This window comes from Manis javanica, chromosome 8, assembly GCF_040802235.1.
Source record: "Manis javanica isolate MJ-LG chromosome 8, MJ_LKY, whole genome shotgun sequence".
Taxonomy (NCBI): Eukaryota; Metazoa; Chordata; class Mammalia; order Pholidota; family Manidae; genus Manis; species Manis javanica.
The window spans coordinates 82,085,459-82,107,156 of NC_133163.1; the positions used below are offsets into that span (position 1 = coordinate 82,085,459).

The following is a 21,698-nucleotide window of genomic DNA, read 5'->3' on the forward strand; positions in this document are numbered from 1 at the left end:
AATAGAGGTAAAAAAACTTGGTCCCTTACCACAGGTACCAATGATCACAGACTAAAGGGAAAATGGTTATTGGAGGTCAGGTTGGGAGAAGAGTATAAGGTCAGTTGTACAGGTCATTTAATTCAAGTTATCATCTATCAAGTTCTGATTTGAAGGCAAGGTTTGTTTAGCTGGGTGAACCCTTTTTCATTATTGATTAGCAGAAGTGGATAAATCTAGGCCTTTGTCTTTAAGTGAAAATGAAAAAAGACCTATTTTAAAAATGGGAATACAAGTGGGGGGAAATAAATATTTTGATCTTGGTCCATTCATGAGTTCTCATTTCCTTTGTCTAATTTTTATGCACACCTGAAATTTTCCCAAGGCAGCCTTCATGTCCTTGTTCCGAAGACTGTAGATCAGTGGGTTTATAAGTGGGGTCACTGATGAATAGAACAAGGTTAAAATCTTCTGTATTCCAGCTGGATTTCCAGAGGTTGGGCTAATATATATGACCATGACAGTTCCATAGAACAGAGACGCCACAGCCAGGTGGGAGCCGCAGGTGGAGAAGGCCTTACGCCTGCCAGCTGCTGAGGGGACATGCAACACTGCTCTGAGAACCAGGGTTTAGGACCCAAGGATGAAGAAGAAGGTGATGAAGACAAGGGAGTCCAATACAGAACAGGAAAGCTCAATTCCAGGGGCAGGGATGCTGGAAATGGCCAGAAGAGGACCAAGGTCACATATAAAGTGGTCAATGGTGTTGGGGCCACAAAAGGGGAGTTGTGTCATAAAACAGGTAGGGACTGGGTAGCAAAGGAAAGCTGTTACCCAGCAAAGAGCCACCAGGTTCATGCACAGATGGCTGCTCATGATGGTAGAGTAGCGGAGAGGCCGACAGATGGCCAGGTACCGATCAAAAGCCATGAGGGGCAGTAAGAAGGTCTCAGTGATGCCCATGGAGGAGAAGAAATATAACTGGAGGAAGCAGGCAGTGAAGGAGATGGTTTTGGTCTCCGACAGGAAGTTCCTGAACAAAATGGGAACAGTGGTGTTGATGTAACAGATCTCTAGGAAGGAGAAGTTGGCCAGCAGAATGTACATGGGGGTGTGAAGCCTGCAATCCAGCTTCAATGCACAGACGATGGCCCTGTTCCCCATCAGTGTCAAGATGTAGGACACAGAAAACTGCACGAAGAGGATGACCTGAACCTCTCTGGAGCAGGGAAAACTCAGGAGTATGAACTCAGTCACTGTGTGGACTCCTGACATATTGATGGCTTCCTAAAGGGTGGGGAGGAAAAAATGACAGGGACAAAGATGACTGACCTTATCTTTACTCCTTAGGAACATTTCCTTTTAGATATCCCCAAGTCCCTCAGATCATTCTAGTAAACAAATAGTTGCATTGCTAAAGACTGTCAAACTGAGAGGGCTTGATATGACCAGCCTTTGAATCTTTGTACTCTCTCACTCTTTCAGAGTTTGCTCAAATCCAGTAAAGGGATCACATGCAATAAGCAGCTTGGAGAAGGTTAATGGCAGTGTAAGTAGGTGTGAAAATCATGTTTTTTTAAATGTATGGAGTATGATATATTGATCCTTAATATTGGACATGGGATTTCAATTACTTGGATCTCTGGAATTAGACACAAATGTTAGGCATCATAACAGAGAAGAGAAAGGTGATGTAAAGAACAACCCAGTGAAATCTTTATGCATGTCACTGTATCCTGGATCAGTGTTGCAATTACAAGTGTTCGCATATAAAGGTGGTCTGATAACTGAGATAAAAGTTGACCATCCTTTATTCAGTATTCACTGAAATTTGTTAACTCAAGAAAAGTTTGAAGATGTAGACACTGAGATAGCAGCTTTCATATTGGTCCCATCTGCTACCTGCTGAAAAAAAACCTTGTTTAAAAACTTCATTTATTTTAAAATTCTACTTATATGTAGAAGAGGTGAGCAATGTATCTTTTTTTAATTAAGAATTTTGAGGGTTTTGCGTGAGGTGTCAGGATTCCAGGTTTGTTGGCACATACAAAGGATCTCCAATATCAGAGTATCTGAGACCTCTGCACCAAGGATAGTGGTGGGAGCCATGAGCTGACTCACTGGACAAGGATTCCTGTCCTAGTTGGGCAGCCTCTCTGCCTCCCCCATCCTATTACAGATGTGCAAGGTTGGAGTTGTTTTGGGAGGCAGAAGGAGAATCTTTATGAAAACTTCCTTCTCTGAGCCAGACTCAGTCTTGGATGTTGTATGATCTCCGTGGTGAGAAAAGCAGAATCAAGCCATTGAATCCCCCAAGATTCTGTTCATTGTCATTTGGTCTCAATTTGTTACCTTTTTTACATTACGTTCTGTTAGAGGAACAGTCATCATTTGGTCCTAAATGACCCAAAATGACATGACTGGGTGATATTTATTCAAGAAAAGGTAAGTGCCAAATTCAGTGCCGGACACTTTTCTTTAAAGTATTATAGCCAAAAGTATTTATTAATACATTAGTTATCAAATGTGTTACTTCCAGATCATGTAACATTATAACTTTCAGGATGATGTTGATAATTGTAGTTATTCATATAAGAGATGGAAAAATTCAGTATTTTACACATCACACTTCACTGAAAGGCTCCTCTTCGGTCTGTGAAGAGATCATGTTTGTCAGAGAAAGCTGTGAATGTACAAGGATTCTGGTGGCTTTATAAACCGTGTGGGGTGAACTCACCGATTTGGAGGGCTCAGTCATGTTCTCCCTTGCAGTGGCTGATCATCTGCTCTGTGGCTGAGCCAAACTTGGCTAAAAAAAGGAAGAGCTGCAGGTATGTCCTGTCCAGCTCTGCACACTTTGTCAGTCATTTCCAGATGCCACCTCACTAACATCTTTTTTCCCCCAAAAGCCTGGTTCTGACTGGGTACAACTCCTGGTTAGTAAGGACAGAATTTGCATACTATTGAGGCTTCTTCCTCATCTTCATCCCTCAGTTCCCTGATGCCTGCACCACCTAGTTGTATAAAAAGATGAATCTCTTTACATAATTCATGTAACTTGAGGTGTTGTTGTTTTTACAGCCACACAAAAGAGGGCAGAGATAAAGAGCACACCTGAGAACTCTCCTCTACTTCTATACTTGCATCTCTTCTGAACCCATCTCCTCAGAGACCTGTCAGATCTAACTTGTAATCTTCTGTTTTCACTGCAGTGAAAGGCAGGCAAGATGGAGTGCACGGCATCCTTGGCAGCTAGCAGCCTAGAGAGGAGGCTTGCATTGCTGGACACAGGATACTGGTTTGGAGAGAAATGGGTGTATTTGCTGCACAACAGAGACTTATCTATGTTGCGCTGAAACGTATGCCTTCTTCCTCCTAAGGGATATAATCTGTGAGTTCCCAAAATGAGACTTTATGAGGGAAGATTGTCAATCATATCCCAAATGCTCCCTTCCCTCAGGGGCCCATTAATTGGCCTTTGGGACCCAGTTTCTCCAGTGGTGAATGATCATCTCATGTTATTCCTAGAGCAGCTGTTAATTTTGTTCTGTAGACAGGTTACTGCTACAGTGCAATTAGTACAGCCACACCAGCTTAGCTGGAACACGAGGGTTTTGTCTGTCTTCTTGCTCCCTTGTATTCAATCTCATTCATATTTTTTTCAGTTTGTTTGCAAGCTTTGGACTTTCCTATCTGTCAGCATCATAGTTATGATATCAGATTTTTCATCTGCTTTCCTACTGACTCACTGAATAACTTGAAGAGGGTCATTCCTTTTTTTTTTGGTAAAGACTTTACTCTCCTAGGTCAGCTCTAGTGTGGCACTGGTTAGTAAGTACCATGTCCTGGTGATCAGGTCCCAGGAGCAGAAAGCATAGGCAAGTGGTCAAGTGCCAAACTTCTAGACGATGCTTCCCCTTCTAGCTGTTAAGTTCATTTCAAATTGATTTTAGCAGATTTCCTTAAGAGTTGTCATGTCTGTAGAAATTTTCTTTTTTTTTCAAAGTGAGGCATTGCTGAGAGAAATAACTCAAACTTTTGGACCCCTCTGTTTTTAATCGCTTGTGTGTGCATGTGTGTGCATGTGCCGTGGGTTTGTGTATACTTATGTCAGATATTTAATGTTTTTCCTCTATTATTGGCTTGGAGCCATCCCTAAGGAGACTAAAACCTTGTTTATAAATTATTACCAACTACACAGCATCAGAGAGCAAAGTTTTTTTGGGTTATGAATTGACCTTGCTCATTTTCTTAGCATCACTGCCCTAAGGTAGAAATGTTTTTGCTTTTTAAATGGTAGCAGCACATTTTCATTAATGAAAATGGATACCCTAGGAGGAGGCATAGTCACCCATTTTTTTCAGAATGAGTTTTTCATTGTAAGTTTTTGGTATTTGAAAGCACAAAGAGAATTTTCTTGACACTTAAGTGTGATTAAGAAGCATGAATTTATTTGACATAGGGTGGATGGTGCCATGCCAGATTCTTGAACTGAAGTATTAAATAATTAAAAAAAATTTTAAATACATAGTAAATTTCTCCTTGCTGGTGAGGAAATAAGTTTGGTACATACACCCTTATTTTATTTTATTTGTTCCAGTTTCATTAATATATAATCAACATGTAACATTGTGAACTTTAAGGTATAAATCATAGTGATTTGATATGTGTATACTGTAAATGGTTACCACACTAAGCTTAATTCATGTCCATGACCTCACATAATTGTGAAATTTTCTTTTTCTAGTGATGAGAATTTTTAAGATCTATTCTATTAACAACTTTCAAATATTCAATTAAAATATATTGCTACCTATAGTACCTATAGGTACTACAGGTACTTCTTACTCCAGAACTTATTTATCTTAGAACTGGAAATTTGTACATTTTGAGCACCTTCACCCATTTCTGTAACACCCCGCATACAACTCAAGTGACCACAAATCTGTTTTGTGATGCTATGAGTTTTGCTTTTTATAGATTCCACATGTAAGTGAGATCACACAGTATTTGTCTTTGTCTGATTTATTTCACTTAGCCTAACACCCTCAACATTGGATCATGTTGTAGCAAATGGCAGGATTTCCTTCTTTTAATAGCTGAATAATATTCTGCTTATGTGTGTGTATATATATATATACACATATATGTGTATATATGTGTATGTGTGTGTATATATATATATACACACACATACACATTACATTTATATGCACATATATATTGTATACATATATATATATATATATAGACATAGACATATACACATGTAACATTTTCTTTGTTCATTCATTCACAGACACAGGTTGTTTCTGTAGATTGGCTATTTAAGTAATGCTGCAGTGAACATTGGGGTGCAGAAATCTCTTTGAGATAGTGGTTTTGTTTCTTTCATGTGAGTCTGGAGTGGAACTGCTGGATCATATGGTAGTTCTATTTTTAATTTATTGAGGAAGTTCTGTACTGTGTTCTATCATGGGTGCACCATGTTTCATTCCCACGAAGAGGTCACAAGATACCGTTTTCTCCATGTTCTCACGAGACCTTGTTTTCTATTGTCTTTTTTGATAGAAGTCATTCTAACAGTTGTGAGGTGACAGTTCACTCTGGTTTTTATTTTCGTTTTCCTGATGATTAGTGATGGTGAGTACATTTTCCTGTACCTGTTGCCCTTTGTGTATCTTCTTTGGGAAAATGTCTTTTTAGGTCCTTTGCACATTTTTAATAAGGTTATTTGTTAATTTTTGTTACTGAAGCATTGGTGTTCCTTATATATTTTAGATATTAACCCCTCATCAAATATGTGGTTTGCAAATACTTCCATTTCATAGGTTGCCTTTTCATTTTGCTCATTTGTTTCCTCTGCTCCACAGAAGCCTTTTAGTTTGATACAGTTACATTTGTTTTCTTTGTTGTTGTTACTTGGGCTTTTAGTATGATGTCCAAAAACTCATTGCCAAACCAACATCAAGGAGTGTTTTCCCTGTTTTCTTCTGGGAGTTTTAGTTTCAGGTCTTTAATCCATTTAGAATTACGAAAAATGTATGATAGTTTCCAATTTTATTCTTTTGCATGTGGATATTCAGCTTTTCCAACACCATTAACTGAAGAGACAATTCTTTCCTATGTAGGGTCAAGATAGGTGTATGTTTTCTGTATGGGTTTTTATTTGGATTTGATTCTATTACAGAGGCAATGTGTGTGTTTTTATGCTAGTACCATACTCTTATTATTATAGCTTTTGGTACAAGGATGTATAATGTTTCCATCTTTGTTCTGCTTTCCCAAGACTGCTTTGGCTATTCAGGGTCTTTTGTGGTTTCCTATGAATTCTAGGATCATTTTCTCTATTTCTGTGAAAATTGCCATTGAAATTTTAATAGGGATTTCATTGGATGTATAGACGGCTTTGGGTGATATTTTCATTTTAATATTAATCCAGTCCATGAGACAGGATATGTTTGCATTTATTTGTTTGTTGCTTTTTTTTAAGTTGTTAATATATACTATTATGGTGGTTTCACATGAAAAACATTGTGGTTACTACATTCGCCCATATTATCAAGTCTCCCCATATCCCATTGAAGTCACTGTCCATGTGTGTAGTAAGATGCCTGAAATACTATAAAACTCTTTGAAGTCACTACTACTTGACTTCTCTGTGCAATACTGTCCCCCCTGTGACCCCGCCACACACCATGTGTACTAATCATAATACCCCTTAATTCTCTTCTCCCTCCCTCCTCATCTGCCCTCCCCCACCCCTCCCTTTGGTAACTGCTAGTCCCTTCTTGGAGTCTGTGAATCTGTTCCTGTTTTGTTCCTTCAGTTTTGCTTTCTTGTTATACTCCACAGATGAGTGAAATCATTTGGTCTTTCTCTGCCTGGCTAATTTCCCTGAGCATAATACTCCGTAACACCATCCATGTTATTACAAATGGTTGAATTTTTCTTTTCATGGCTGAATAGTATTCCATTGTATATATGTACCACCTTTACCTTATGTATTCATCTACTGATGGACACTTAAGTTACTTCCATGTCTTGGCTATTGTAAATAGTGCTGTGATAAACATAAGGGTGCATGTGTCTCTTTGTATCTGAGATATTGTTTTCTTTGGGTAAATTCCTAGGAGTGGAATTCCTGGGTTATAAGGTATTTTTATTATTAGTTTTTTGAGGAACCTCCATCTTGCTTTCTACAATGGTTGAACTAATTTACATTCCCACCAGCAGTGTAATAGGGTTCCCCTTTCTCCACATCCTTGCCAGCATTTGTTGTTCCTTGTCTTTTTAATGCTGACCATCCTAACTGGTGTGATGTGGTTTCTCAGTGTGGGTTTAATTTGCATTTCTGTGATGACTAGTGATGTGGAGCATCTTTTCATGTGCCTGTTGGCCATCCGATTTTCTTCTTTGGAGAAGTGTCTGTTCAGCTACTCTGCCCATTTTTTAATTTGATTATTTGCTTTTTGTTTGTTGAGGTGCGTGAGCTCTTTATATACTTTGGATGTCAACTCCTTGTCAGATATGTCATTTATGAATATATTCTCCCATACTGTAGGATGCCTTTTTGTTCTACTGATGGTGTCCTTTGCTGTACAGAAGGTTTTAGCTTGATGTAGCCCCATTTCTTCATTTTTGCTTTTGTTTCCCTTGCCCAAGCAGATGTGTTCAGGAAGAAGTTGCTCATGTTTATATTCAAGAGATTTTTGCCTTTGGTACTTTACCATTTTCCTTGAGGTCTGCTGTTTTCCCCATGTGTAGGTAGTCTGCCACAGCCTTCTTTCCTGTTGCACTTTCAAGTTTAGTTGTATTTGCTATATTTTCATATTTGATTTTGGGAGGAGGTTTCTGTCTCACCTCTCATGTCACCATCTTTCAGCCAATCCCTTACATTTGTTTCTTATTCAATTCTTTCACGAATGTTTTGTCATTTTTAGTGCTCAAATCGTTTTCTTTTTGCTTATGTTTTCTCTTATGTGGTTTATTCTTTTGATGCTATTGTATATGGGATCATTTACCTAATTACTTTTTTGGATGTATGTTTTTAGTTTTTAGAAACAGAATTGATTTTTCTATGTTGATTTAGTATCCTGCAAATTTAATGAAATCAGTTTTCTAACAGCTTTGTGGAGTTTTTAGGATTTTTTAAATATACGTGAAATCTGTTCATTGTCAACCAATACAATTTTACTTTTTCCTTTCAAATTTGGATGTCCTTTTTTGTTGTTGTTGTTTAATTGCTGTGGATAGGACATCCAGTACTATGCTGAACAGGAATGGTGAGAGTCATCCTTGTCTTGTTCCTGATCTTAGAGAAAGAGCTTTCACCATTATGTTACCTGTGGGCTTGACTTATATGGCCTTTATTATGTTAAAATATATTCCTGGTATACCGAATTTATTGAATGTTTTTATTATGAAGGGTTGTTAAATTTTGTCAGATGTTTTTTTCTGCATCTACTGAGATGGCCATATGTTTTTTATCTTTTATTTTGTTAGTGTGTTGTATCACTTTTGTTGATTTGTGTTTGTTGAAGCATTGGTGCATCCAGGGATAAATCCCACTTGATCATGGTGTATGATCCTATTTATTTGTTGTTGAATTATGTTAGTGTTTGGTTTATGACCTTTGCATTTATATTAATGAAAGATATTACCCTTCAGTTTTCTAGCTGTTTAAGTATTATATGCCTAAGTGTATGTGTGTGGATTTTCATTATGCATTTTGTTCTTTGAGGTTCTTCAATTTGCAACTTAGTGACTGCTACTAATTTTGGAAAACTTTTTGGTCATTATTCCTTCAAATATTTCTTCTTCCCTGAGCAAAGAGAGTGATATATATATATGGAACAATAACAGAATCATCAGAAATGGAAGGTTAGATAGGTAGTGGTGTCCCAGTTCATATTTTCTTTTCAGGTTTGAATAATGACTGTACCACTTTCCTGCCTGGAATGTTGGAGAAGTAAAATAATTTTGAGTCCAAGTCTAATTTTACTATCTTCTGTATCAAAGTCTTCTAAAAAGTGGTATCTAGTTGGGAACAAGGGAATGACAATAAATGCAGTGATATGAAGATACAGTGTAGCTCACTTCATGTTTCCTAGCCAAAAAAGTAATTATAGTAAGTAGAATGTAATATTCTTCCCTTTTTTCTTGGGGAATCAATTTGTAGTTGAGAACTGAGACAGCTTGAGAGCAGTTGTCCCTTCTACTTGGCACCTGCCCCCTCAGGAGACTTAGTGTTTAGAATGACTAGAAGAAAAGAACAAATAAAGCGCAGGGTTAGTAATAGGGGTATAATAAAGATAAGAGCAGAAATAAATAAAATAGAGACTAATAAAACCATAGAAAAATCAATGAAATCAAATGCTGGTTCTTTAAGAAGATAAAACAAACTACTAGTGCCCCTCAGGAGATTTGGTGTTTAAAATGACTATTGAGAAAAAATTTAAAGTAACAGTCATAAAGATGCTCACTGAACTGGGGAATAGAACTGATGATATCAGCAAAAACTTCAACAAAGACTTAGAAAACATGAAAAAGAGCCCCTCAGAGCTGAAGAATACAATGACTGAAAATAGAAATACAATAGAGGGAATTAATAGCAGACTGCTTGAAACAGAGGGAAGAATCATGGTGACGGAAGACAGAGAACAACATAGTAAGCAAGCTTAGGAACACAGAGAAAGTTAGAAGAATTTCTGAAAATGAGAAGGTTCTAAGAGAGCTGTGTGACAATTTCAAATGAAACAATATTTGCATAATAGTGGCCTCAGAAGGAGAAGAGAGAGACAAAGGAGTAGAAAGTCTCTTTGAGGAAATAATAGCTGAAAACTTCTCCAATCTGGGAAAGGAAATAAACATCTATGTCTTGGAAGCACAGAGAGCACCTAAAATGAAACCCAGAAAGAAAACACCAAGACATATAGTAATTAAAATTACAAAGATTAATGATAAAAAGAGAATCATAAAAGCACTTAGAGAGAGCCAGAGAGTTATCTATTAAGGAAATTCTGTAAGGCTATCAGCAGATATCTCAGCAGATACCTTCCGGCCAGAAGGGAGTGGCATGAAATATTGAAAGTGATAAACTTACAACCAAGAATCCTCTACTCTGAAAGGTTATCATTCAGAATTTAAGGAGAGATTAAAAATTTCCCAGATAAGTGAAGTCTAAAAGAATTGACCGCCACTAAATTGACCTTACTGGATATGTTAAAGGGGCTCTGCAGATTGAAATGCTCTTAAGTCTAAAAATATTTCATCAGTGCAAATAAACTCACATAGTAGACCAATTACTTACAAAGTGAGTATGAAGTAAAATAGCAAAAGCAGTAAAATCAACTATATACTAAATCAAAGTATACACAAAAGATGTAGATTATGGCATCTAATATATAAAGTGTAGAGGAGAAAGAAGAATAAAAAAAGTAGTACTTTTAGAATGTGTTCAAAATCGAGCAAATATCTTCTTAATACAGACTGTTTTGTACTTATGAAACTATTAACCTTACGGTAACCACAGACCTAAAGCCTATAACAGATACATAGAAATAATAAAAAGTAATCTAATCATAACACTAAAGAAACCATCAGATAACTAGAAAAGAGAATAAGAAAGGAGGATAGGAACAGAGAGGAACTACAGAAACAACTAGAAAACAAGTAATAAAATGGCAAGACGTACATATCAATAACCATTTTAAATTAAATGCACTGAATTCATCAATCGAAGGACAGGGTGAGAGAATGGATAAAGAAACAAGGCCCATCTGTAAGCTACCTACAAGAGATGCATTTCAGACCTAAAGACATACATAGACTGAAAGTGAAGGGATGGAAAAAGATTTCATACAAAAAAAGTGAGAAAAAAGCAGGAATAGCAGTATTTCTATCAGAAAAAATAAACTTCAAAACAAATAAAGAAGAGATAAAGAGGATATTAGAGATTGATAAAGGGATCAGTGCAACAAGAGAATTAAACAGTAAATATCTATGCACCCAACATAGAACCACCTAAATATGTAAAACAAATACTAAGAGACCTTAAGGGAGAACAGACAGCAGCACAATCACAAAAAGGAATTTTAACATCACCACTTACATCAATGGTAGATCATCCATTCAGAAGATAAATAAAGAGACAGAGGCATTGAATGACATGTTAGACCAGATGTACTTCACAGATATATACAGGACATTCCACCCCAAAGCAGCAGGATACACATATATTCCAAGTGCACATGGAACATCTTCTAGAATAGATCACATATTTGGACACAAAAAGAGCCTCAAGAAACTCAAAAATTGTATCAAGCATCTTTTCAGATCAGAATGGTATGAAACTAGAATTCAATTACTTGAAGAAAACCAAAGAAACTCACAAACCTCCATGTGGAGGTTAAATGATATGCTTGTAAATAATCAATGGATAAATGAACAAATCAAAGAGGAAAATAATATGTGGGGATAAAAGAAAACAGAAGCACAATGGTTCAAAATATGTGAGATGCAGCAAAAACAGTTCTAAGAGGGAAGTATATGGCAATATAGACCTACCTCAAGAAACAAGAACAATCCCAAGTAAACAATCTAACATCACCAAGGAAGGACTAGAAGAAAAGAACAAATAAAGCACAAGGTTAGTAAGAGGGGCATAATAAAGATAAGAGCAGAAATAATTAAAATAAGAGACTAATAAAACCATAGAAAAATCAATGAAATCAAATGCTGGTTCTTTAAGAAGATAAAACAAACTACTAACCAGACTTATCAAGAAAAAAGAGAGTATACACATAAGGAATAGTCACAAAGGCTACTGCAGAAATACAAAGAATTATTACAGAATACTATGAAAAATTTCTGCCAATAAAGTGGACAACCTAGAAAAAATGAACAAATTCTTAGAAATGTACAGTGCTCCAAGACTGACCCAGGATGAAACAGAAATTCTGAACAGATCAGTTAGCAGTAACAAAATTGAATTGGCAATAAAAAAACTCACAACAATCAGAAGTTCAGGATGAGATTGGTTCACAGCTGAATTCTACAAAATATTTAACAAGGAGCTAATACCAATCCTTCTTAAAATATTCCTGGAAATAGAAGAGAGAAGACTTCTGAACTCATTCAGAAGGTCAGCATTACTCTAATACCAAAAACAAAGACACTACAAAAAAAGAAAACTGCAGACCAATATTTCTGATGAACATAGATGTAAAACTCCTCAACAAAATATTAGCAAATCAAGTTCAAAAATTTATTCCAGGGATGCAAGGATGGTACAATATCCACAAATCAATGTGATACACCACATTAACAAAAGAAAGGATTAAAACTGTATGATCATCTCAATAGATGCTAAAAAGCATAAGAGAAAATTCAATATCCATTTGTGAAAAAAGCTGTCAACAAAGTGGATATAGAGGGAACATACTTTGATGTAACAAATGACACATACTACATACAAATCCATATCCAACATCATAGTCTATGGTGAAAAGCTGAAAGCTTTTCCTCTGAGATCAGGAACCAGATGAGGACGTCCACTCTCACCAGTTTTCTTCCACATAGTGCTGGAGGTCCTAGCCATGGCAATTAGACAATGCAAAGAGATAAAAGGCATCCTAATTGGTAAGGAAGAAGTAAAATTGTCACTATTTGCAGATAACATGGTTTTATACATAGAAAACCCTGAAGACTTTCCAGAAAACTGTTAGAACTAATGACCAGATACAGCAAAGTTGCAGGATACTAAATTGATAAACAGAAATTTGCTGCATTCCTATATACTAACAATGAACTAGCAGAAAGAGAAGTCTGAAAAACAATTTCACTTACAATTGCATCATAAAGAGTAAAACACCTGGGAATAAACCTAACTAAGAAGGTGAAAGACCTGTATTCTGAGAACTAAAAGACACTGATGAAAGAAATTGAGGGAGAGACAAATAAAGGGAAATCTAATATTAATCTTGTCAAAGAATTAATATTGTCAATATGGGCATCCTCCTAAAACAATTTATAGGTTCAATGCAATTGCTATGAAAATACCCATGGCAATAAAAAATTGTTTTTGTTATAATTATTCTACAATTACATGCAAAACGTTATGTTTACTAGGCTCCCTCCTTCACCAAGTTCCCTCCACAAATCCCCATTACAGTCACTGTCCATCAGCGTAGCAAGATGCTGTAGAATCACTACTTGTCTTCTCTGTGTTGTACAGCTGTCCTCATGCCCCCCCACCCCCCAGCCACATTATACATGCTAATCGTAATGCCCCCTTTCTTTTTCCCCGCCCTTATCCCTCCCTTCACACCCATTCTCCCCAGTCCCTTTCCCTTTGGTAACTGTTAGTCCATTCTTGGGTTCTGTGTTTCTGCTGCTATTTGTTCCTTCAGGTTTTCTTTGTTCTTACACTCCACTTATGAGTGAAATCATTTGGTACTTGTCTTTCACCACCTGGCTTATTTCACTGAGCATAATACCCTCTAGCTCCATCCATGTTGTTGCAAATTGTAGGATTTGTTTTCTTCTTATGGCTGAATAATATTCCATTGTTTTTATGTACCACATCTTCTTTATCCATTCATCTACTGATGGACACTTAGGTTGCTTCCATTTCTTGGCTATTGTAAATAGTGCTGCGATAAACATAGGGGTGCATCTGTCTTTTTCAAACCGGGCTGCTGCATTCTTAGGGTAAATTCCTAGAAGTGGAATTCCAGGGTCAAATGGTATTTCTATTTTGAGTTTTTTGAGGAACCTCCATATTGTTTTCCACAATGGTTGAACTAATTTACATTCCCACCAGCAGTGTAGGAGGGTTCCCTTTTCTCCACAACCTTGCCAACATTTGCTGCCTGTCTTTTGTGTGGTGGCGATCCTTACTGGTGTGAGGTGATATCTCATTGTGCTTTAATTTGCATTTCTCTGATGACTAGCGATGTGGAGCATCTTTTCATGTGTCTGCTGGCCATCTGAATTTCTTCTTTGGAGAACTGTCTGTTCAGCTACTTTGCCCATTTTTTAATTGGATTATTTAATTTTTGTTTGTTGAGGTGCATGAGCTCTTTATATATGTTGGATGTCAACCCTTTATCAGATCTGTAATTAATGAATATATTCTCCCATACTGTAGGGTACCTTTTTGTTCTACTGATGGTATTAGACAGTAATACAGTTTCATTCTCTTACATGGAGCTGTTGAGTTTTCCAAACATCAATTATTGAAAACACTGTCATTTCCCCATTGTATGTCCATGGCTCCTTTATCATATATTAATTGACCATATATGTTTGGGTTAATGTCTGTAGTCTCTATTATGTTCCACTGGTCTGTGGCTCTGTTTTTGAGCCAGTACCAAATTGTCCTGATTACTTTGGCTTTTTAGTAGAGGTTGAAGTTGGGGAGCAAGATCTCCCCCACTTTATTCTTCCTTTTCAGGATTGCTTTGGTTATTTGGGGTCTCTGGTGTTCCCATATGAATTTTTGAACTATTTTTTCCAGTTTGTTGAAGAATGCTGTTGGTAATTTGATAGGGACTGCATCAAATCTGTATATTGCTTTGGGCAGGATGGCCATTTTGATATTAATTCTTCCTAGCCAAGAGCATGGGATGAGTTTCCATTTGTTAGTGTCCTCTTTAATTTCTCTTAAGAGTATCTTATAGATTTCAGGGTATAGGTCTTTCACTTCCTTCATTAGGTTTATTCCTAGGTATTTTATTTTATTTTTTGATGTAATTGTGAATGGAATTGTTTTCCTGATTTCTCTTTCTGTTAGTTCATTGTTAGTGTATAGGAAAGCCACAGATTTTGGTGTGTTAATTTTGTATCCTGCAACTTTGCTGTATTCCAATATCAGTTCTAGTAGTTTTTGGAGTGGAGTCTTTAGGGTTTTTTATGTACAGTATCATGTCATCTGCAGATAGTGACAGTTTAACTTCTTTTTTGCCAATCTGGATTCCTTGTATTTCTTTGTTCTGTCTAATTACCATGTCTAGGACCTCCAGTAGTATGTTATATTACTGTTATTATAATAACAGTGGGGAGAGGCATCCCTGTCTTGTTCCCAGTCTTAGAGGAAAAGCTGTCAGCTTCTCGCTATTCAGTATGATGTTGGCTGTGGGTTTATCATATACGGGCTTTATTATGTTGAGGTACTTGCCCTCTATGCCCATTTTGTTGAGAGTTTTTATCATGAATGGATGTTGAATTTTTCAGCATCTATGGAGATGATCATGTGGTTTTTATCCTTTTTATTTTTGTGGTGGATGATGTTGATGGATTTTCAAAGGTAGTACCATTCTTGCATCCCTGGGCCACATCCCACTTGGTCATGGTATATGATCCTTTTGATGTATTTTTGAATTCTCTTTGCTAATATTTTGTTGATATTTTTTCATCTACGTTCATCAGGGATATTGGTCTGTAATTTTCTTTTTTGGTGGGGTCGTTGCCTGGTTTTGGTATTAGGGTGATGTTGACTTAATAGAATGAGTTTGGGAGTATTCCCTCCTCTTCTAGTTTTTGGAAAACCTTAAGGAGAATAGATATTATGACTTCTCTGTATGTCTGATAAAATTTCGAAGTAAATCCGTCTGGCTTGGGGGTTTTGTCCTTGGATAGTTTTTTGATCAATATTTCAATTTCTTTGCTCATAATTGGTTTGTTTAACTTTTGTGTTTCTTCCTTGGTCAGTCTTGGAAGGTTGTGTTTTTCTAGGAAGTTGTCCATTTCTTCTAGGTTTTCCAGCTTGTTAGCATATAGGTTTTCATAGTATTCTCTAATAATTCTTTGTATTTCTGTGGGGTCTGTTGTGATTTTTTTCTCGTTTCTGATTCTGTTGATGTGTGTTGATTCTCTTTTTCTCTTAATAAGTCTGGCTAGAGGCTTATCTATTTTGTTTATTTTCTCAGAGAACCAGCTCTTGGTTTCATTGATTTTTTCTATTGTTGTATTCCTCTCAATTTTATTTTTTTCTTCTCTGATCTTCATTATGTCCCTCCTGCTGCTGACATTAGGCCTCATTTGTTCTTCTTTTTCCAATTTCGATAATTGTGATGTTAGACTATTCATTTAGGATTGTTCTTCCTTCTTTAAATATGCCTGGATTGCTATATACTTTCCTCTAAAGACTGCTTTTGCTGTATCCCACAGTAGTTGGGGCTTTGTGTTGTTGTTGTCATTTGTTTCCATATATTGCTGGATCTCCATTTTGATTTGGTCATTTAGGAGCATGTTGTTAAGCCTCCATGTGTTTGTGGGCCTTTTGATTTCTTTGTACAATTTATTTCTAGTTTTATACCTTTGTGGTCTGAAAAGTTGGTTGGTAGGATTTTAATCTTCTTGTGGCCTAGCATGTGGTCTATTCTGGAGAATGTTCCATGTGGACTTGAGAAGAATGTGTATCCTGTTGCTTTTGGATGTAGATTTCTATAGAAGTCTATTAGGTCCATCTGTTCTAGTGTGTTATTCAGTGCCTCTGTGTCCTTACTTATTTTCTGTCTGGTGAATCTGTCCTTTGGAGTGAGTGGTGTGTTAAAGTCTCCAAAATGTATGCATTGCTTTCTATTTCCTCCTTTAATTCTGTTAGTATTTGTTTCACGTATATTGGTGATCCTGTATTTGGTGCATATATGTTTATAATGGTTTTATCCTCCTGTTGGACTGAGCCCTTTATCATTATTTAGTGTCCTTCTTTATCTCTTGTTACTTTTTTGGTTTGAAGTCTATTTTGTCTGATACTAGTATTGCAACACCTGCTTTTTTCTCCCTATGGTTTGCATGAAATATCTTTGTCCATCCCTTGACTTTTAATCTGTGCATGTCTTTGGGTTTGAGGTGAGTCTCTTGTAAGCAGCATATAGATGGGTCTTGCTTTTTTATCCATTCTATTACTCTGTGTCTTTTGATTGGTGCATTCAGTCCATTTACATTTAGGGTGATTATTGAAAGATATGTACTTATTGCCATTGCAGGCTTTAGATTCGTGGTTACCAAAGGTTCAAGGTTAGATTCTTTACTACCTTACTGTCTAACTTAACTCACTTATTGAGCTATTAGAACGCAGCCTGATGATTATTTCTCTCCCTTTTTATTCCTCCTCCTCCATTATTCATATGTTGGGTGTTTTATTTTGTGCTCTTTTGTGTTTCCTTTGACTGCTTTTGTGGGTAGTTGATTTTATTACCAATGGGAATTTTTAATGAACTAGAGCATATAACCCTAAAATTTTTATGGAACCACAACAAACTCCAAATAGCCAAAGCAATCCTGGGAAAGAACAACAAAGCTTAGGGAATTACACTTCTTGACTTCACGTTATACTACAGAGGTATAATAATCAAAATAGTATGGTACTGGCACCAGAACAGACCCATAGGTCAATGGAATAGAATTGGGTGTAGAGATGTGAACCCACTTATATGTGGTCAATTAATATATGATAAAGGAGCCATGAATATACAGTGGGGAAGAGACAGCGTTTTCAATAATTGATGTTTGGAAAACTCGACAGCTCCATGCAAGAGAATGAAAGTGGATTACTGTCTAACTCAGTACACAAAAATAAATGAAATGGATCAAAGACCTGAATGTAAGACCTGAAACCTTAAAACTTAAAAACAAACAGACAAAAATCTCTTGAACATAAGCTTGATCAGTTTTTCCTGGACACATCTCCTTGGGCAAGGGTAACAAAATAAAAAATGAACAAATGGAATCACGTCCAACTGAAAAGCTTCTGTACAGCAAAGGGCACCATCAGGAGAAGAAAAAGGCAGCCTTCAGTATGGAAAAATACATTCGTAAATGAATCACCTGATAAGAGGTTAACATCCTAATATATAAAGAACTCATACTCCTCAACACCAAAGAAACAACCTGATTTAAAAGTGGGCAGAAGACATGACTGGATATTTCTCCAAAGAAGAAATGTGGATGCCCAACAAGCACATGAAACAATCCTCCACCTTGCTGATCATCAGTGTAATGCAAATCAAAACCACACACCTGTTAGAATGGCCATTATCCAAAAGACAATAAATAACAAGTGTCGGTAAGGATGTGGTGAAATAGGAACCCTCCTACACTGTTGGTTGGAATATAAATTGATACAACCACTGTGGAAAGCAGAATGGAGGTTCCTCAAAAAAACTAAAAACATAAATACCATTTGATCCAGTAATTTCATTTCTAGGAATTTATCCAAAAGAAATAAAATCCCTGATTTGAAAAAGTATGTGCATCCCTATGTTTATGGCTGCATTATATACAGTAGCGAAGAGATGGAAGCAACCAAAGTGCCCATCAGTAGATGAATGGATAAAGATGATGTAATAATACATGTACACAATGGAATATTATTCATCCATAAAAAGAAAATAAATCCTGCCAGTTGCAACAACATGGATGGAACTAGAGGGTATTATGCTCAGTGAAAGAATCCATACAGAGAAAGACAAATACCATATTATTTCCCTTATTTGTGGAATAAAAAACAAAGCAAAATAGAATGAACAAAACAGCAGTAGACTTATAGACACCAAGAAGTGACTGGAGGAGTTTGGGGCGGGTGGGTTAATTAGGTGAAGGAGATAAAGAGGCACAAAATCTCAATCATAATATGTTGATCATGGGGCTGAAAATATAGAATAGAGATATAGTCAATAGCTCTGTAGCATCTTTCTATGTTTACAGTAACCACTGGTTGGGATGAGGATTAAACAATACATATGATTGTCAAATCACTATGCTGTATGCTTGAAACTAATATAATATTGTATAGCAACTGTGCTTAGATAAAAAATTAAAAAAGAAATATGTGATATTTTAGAGTAGTGTTAGGCTTATAGGAAAACTGAGAAAAGACACAGATATTTCATGTATTCCCCCTGTCCCCACACATGCATCACTTCCCCCATCATCACCCTCCCCCCAACCAATGTGGTACATTTGTCACTTGATGAATCTGTAGTGAGGCATCATCATCACCCAAAGACCATAGTTACCTTAGTGGTCACTCTTTTTCTTGTACATTCTGTGGGTTTGGAGAAATGTACAGTGGCATACATCCATCATTATAGCATCATGCAGAGCATTTTCACTGGCCATCGATCCTCTGTGCAACACCTATTCATCCCTTCTATCCCCCACAAACTCCTGACATCCACGGATCTGTTTATTGTCTCTATAGCTTTGCCTTTTCCAGAATGTCTTATCTCTGGAATCATACAGTATGTAGCCTTTCAGATTTGCTCATTTCACTTAGTAATAGGCTTTTATCTTTCCTCCATGTCTTTTCCTGGATTGATATCTCATTTCTTTTCAGTGCTGAATAACATTCCTTTGTAGGATGTACCACTGTTTATTTATCTATTCACCTACTGAAAGACATCTTGGTTGCTTCCCAGTTTTGACAGTGATGAATGAAGATGCTATAAACATCTGTGTGCAGGTTGTTTGCGGGCACGGGTTCCTAACCCCTTTGGGTAAAAACTGAGGAGTACTTTAGCTGTAGTGTGAAATATTGATGAGTAAATTTCAGTATAATCATACAATGAAAATAAAGTAGTTAAAATAAGTAAATACAGACTAGATGTTATGCATCTATGCATAACTGAATTTTAAAAACATGGTTGAGAGAAATGTAGGTTTATAGTATCTTTTATCTACATGTGTTGTAATATAGCAAAACATGTCTACATAAATTAGCAGTATGAAGTATTATTTTGCCTTTTTTATTCTTTATATGATGGTCTGATGAATCATACTATACTACAATGACAATTTTATAGTTAACCCTAGCACACGCAGTCACCATTAATAAAAAATAATCATTACTCTTTAGAAGGTGGCTTAATAAAGAAATATTTAGCTGGCAGAACCTTTATAGAGTTTAATAGAAATCTGGCAATGTCTACTTTTTAACCTGACTGTAGAAAACATTCATTTACAGTAATTTATCCCAGTTTAGACTTTGCTTCAATGTGGATCAACTGGAGATATTACTGAGGTGCTTATATTCAGGGACTTATCTCCTCTGATATTTTAAGTAGGTCAAAACTAGACCCTTTACCTGAAATGGATCAGCAATATGTGGGAACTTCTCAGAAATGGAGAATCTCATGCTCCACTCTATAGCTACCAACACAAAACCTGCATGTACAAAAGACACACAGGTGATTGATATGCATATTAAAGTTTGAGAAAAATGAAAAACTATCTAGACTTTGAGATGCAATTGTAAGGTAACACACAGTTTTCTATGTTTTCAATACTTCTAATAAACAAATGGAAGAAGATTGCCTGTGGTTCACTTCTTCCAGCCCCTAGGCAAGATATTGTCTCAGGCTCTGCAGGTTGTGCAGCCATAAAGGAGACTGCCCAAAGAAGGGAGTTGGTCACCCAGCCTATGCCCTGGGAGCAGACTTGTGCACCCTGATGCGTGTGTGGCTCCCTCCTGTGAAGGGGAGCATAAGGGCACTTCTGATCTGGACTGGCAGATGAGGGTCTGCTTTGTGACTGTGATTTACACAAAGGGCTTCAGAGACCAGCCTTGGTCCTGGCACCAGAGCCTTAAACTAAGCAAGTCTTGATCTCACCGGCCATAGAGCCTGACTTTCACTTCCCTTGCATGGCTAAAGATGGACTAGTGAGTCTCGTTTTTGGTGCTGTTGTGGAATTGGGCACAATGGCACTGGTAGATGGGATTATGCCCTTGCGGAGTGGGGCTTATTTATAGGATGATTCCAGGCCACTTTGGAAATTAACTGGAGAGTATCATGTCTCATTTCAGACATTGTCCATACTATCTTATTTCTATCAGACTCACACACACTATTATCTCTGCATGGTTAGTGTTCATTCTAATACATACAGGGAGAAAAGCCTTTAATATCCACAAAGCACTTAAATATGAATTTTTGTTTCATTAAGTTTTCCCAGGAAATGTGTCCAGGGCTCACCAGAATCCTGCGTCAGTACATTTATCCTTTTGCATTGAGTGCTCCTGGGTGGTTCTAACACAAAAAAGGAATATATCAAATTATATGAACCTGAAACAACCCCAAAAGTAATCAGTTGGAGAAAATCTTTTTTCATGAGGTTGTGTTCAAGCATTAGGTTTGCTGAGAAGGTTTATGACAAGCCCACTTGAGGAAGAGTCTCAAACCCAGGGTCCTATGTATGGACACAATTACTGTGGATAAGAGAGGGAAAGGTGTTCTGGTCACTCTTTGGGTGATGGGAAGAGGATGAGGAAGGAAGATAAGGAGGCAGCATCAGGGATATTGTGAGAAATGATGGGTGTGCATGGTGCCCTTCCCACAACTCTCCCCCACCCCAGCCTGAAGCCAGGTGAATAAACCCACCCAGAGCTAGAGTGAGTTTGGATCAGAACAAGACAGCAGGGAGGAGAGAGGCTCACATGGACACATCTGTACAGGGTGTGTGTGAGTAAAGAGAGAGAGGGTTGGGGACTTAGACATTTAATCACCATGAAAGTGGGGGTTGGAGACAAATTTACCTAAGTCAGCAAGACCTGGAAACTGACCAGTGGACATCTGGGTTATATATGTTTTTCCTTCAACAATGCTTAAGAATGCTTAAGAATTTCCATTCAAAACACACAGGAACATGGATACAATATAGCCTAGTCCAAATGACTTACGCAGGTTAGGGTAAGACTGTATTTTCTATTTGCT

At 37.0% G+C, this 21,698-nt stretch overlaps 1 pseudogene; it reads right to left on the bottom strand.

Annotated features, from left to right (window-relative positions):
* Positions 1 to 318: 318 nt before the first annotated feature.
* LOC108396591 (olfactory receptor 11H6-like) lies at positions 319 to 1,748 on the bottom strand (annotated as a pseudogene).
* Positions 1,749 to 21,698: the final 19,950 nt, after the last annotated feature.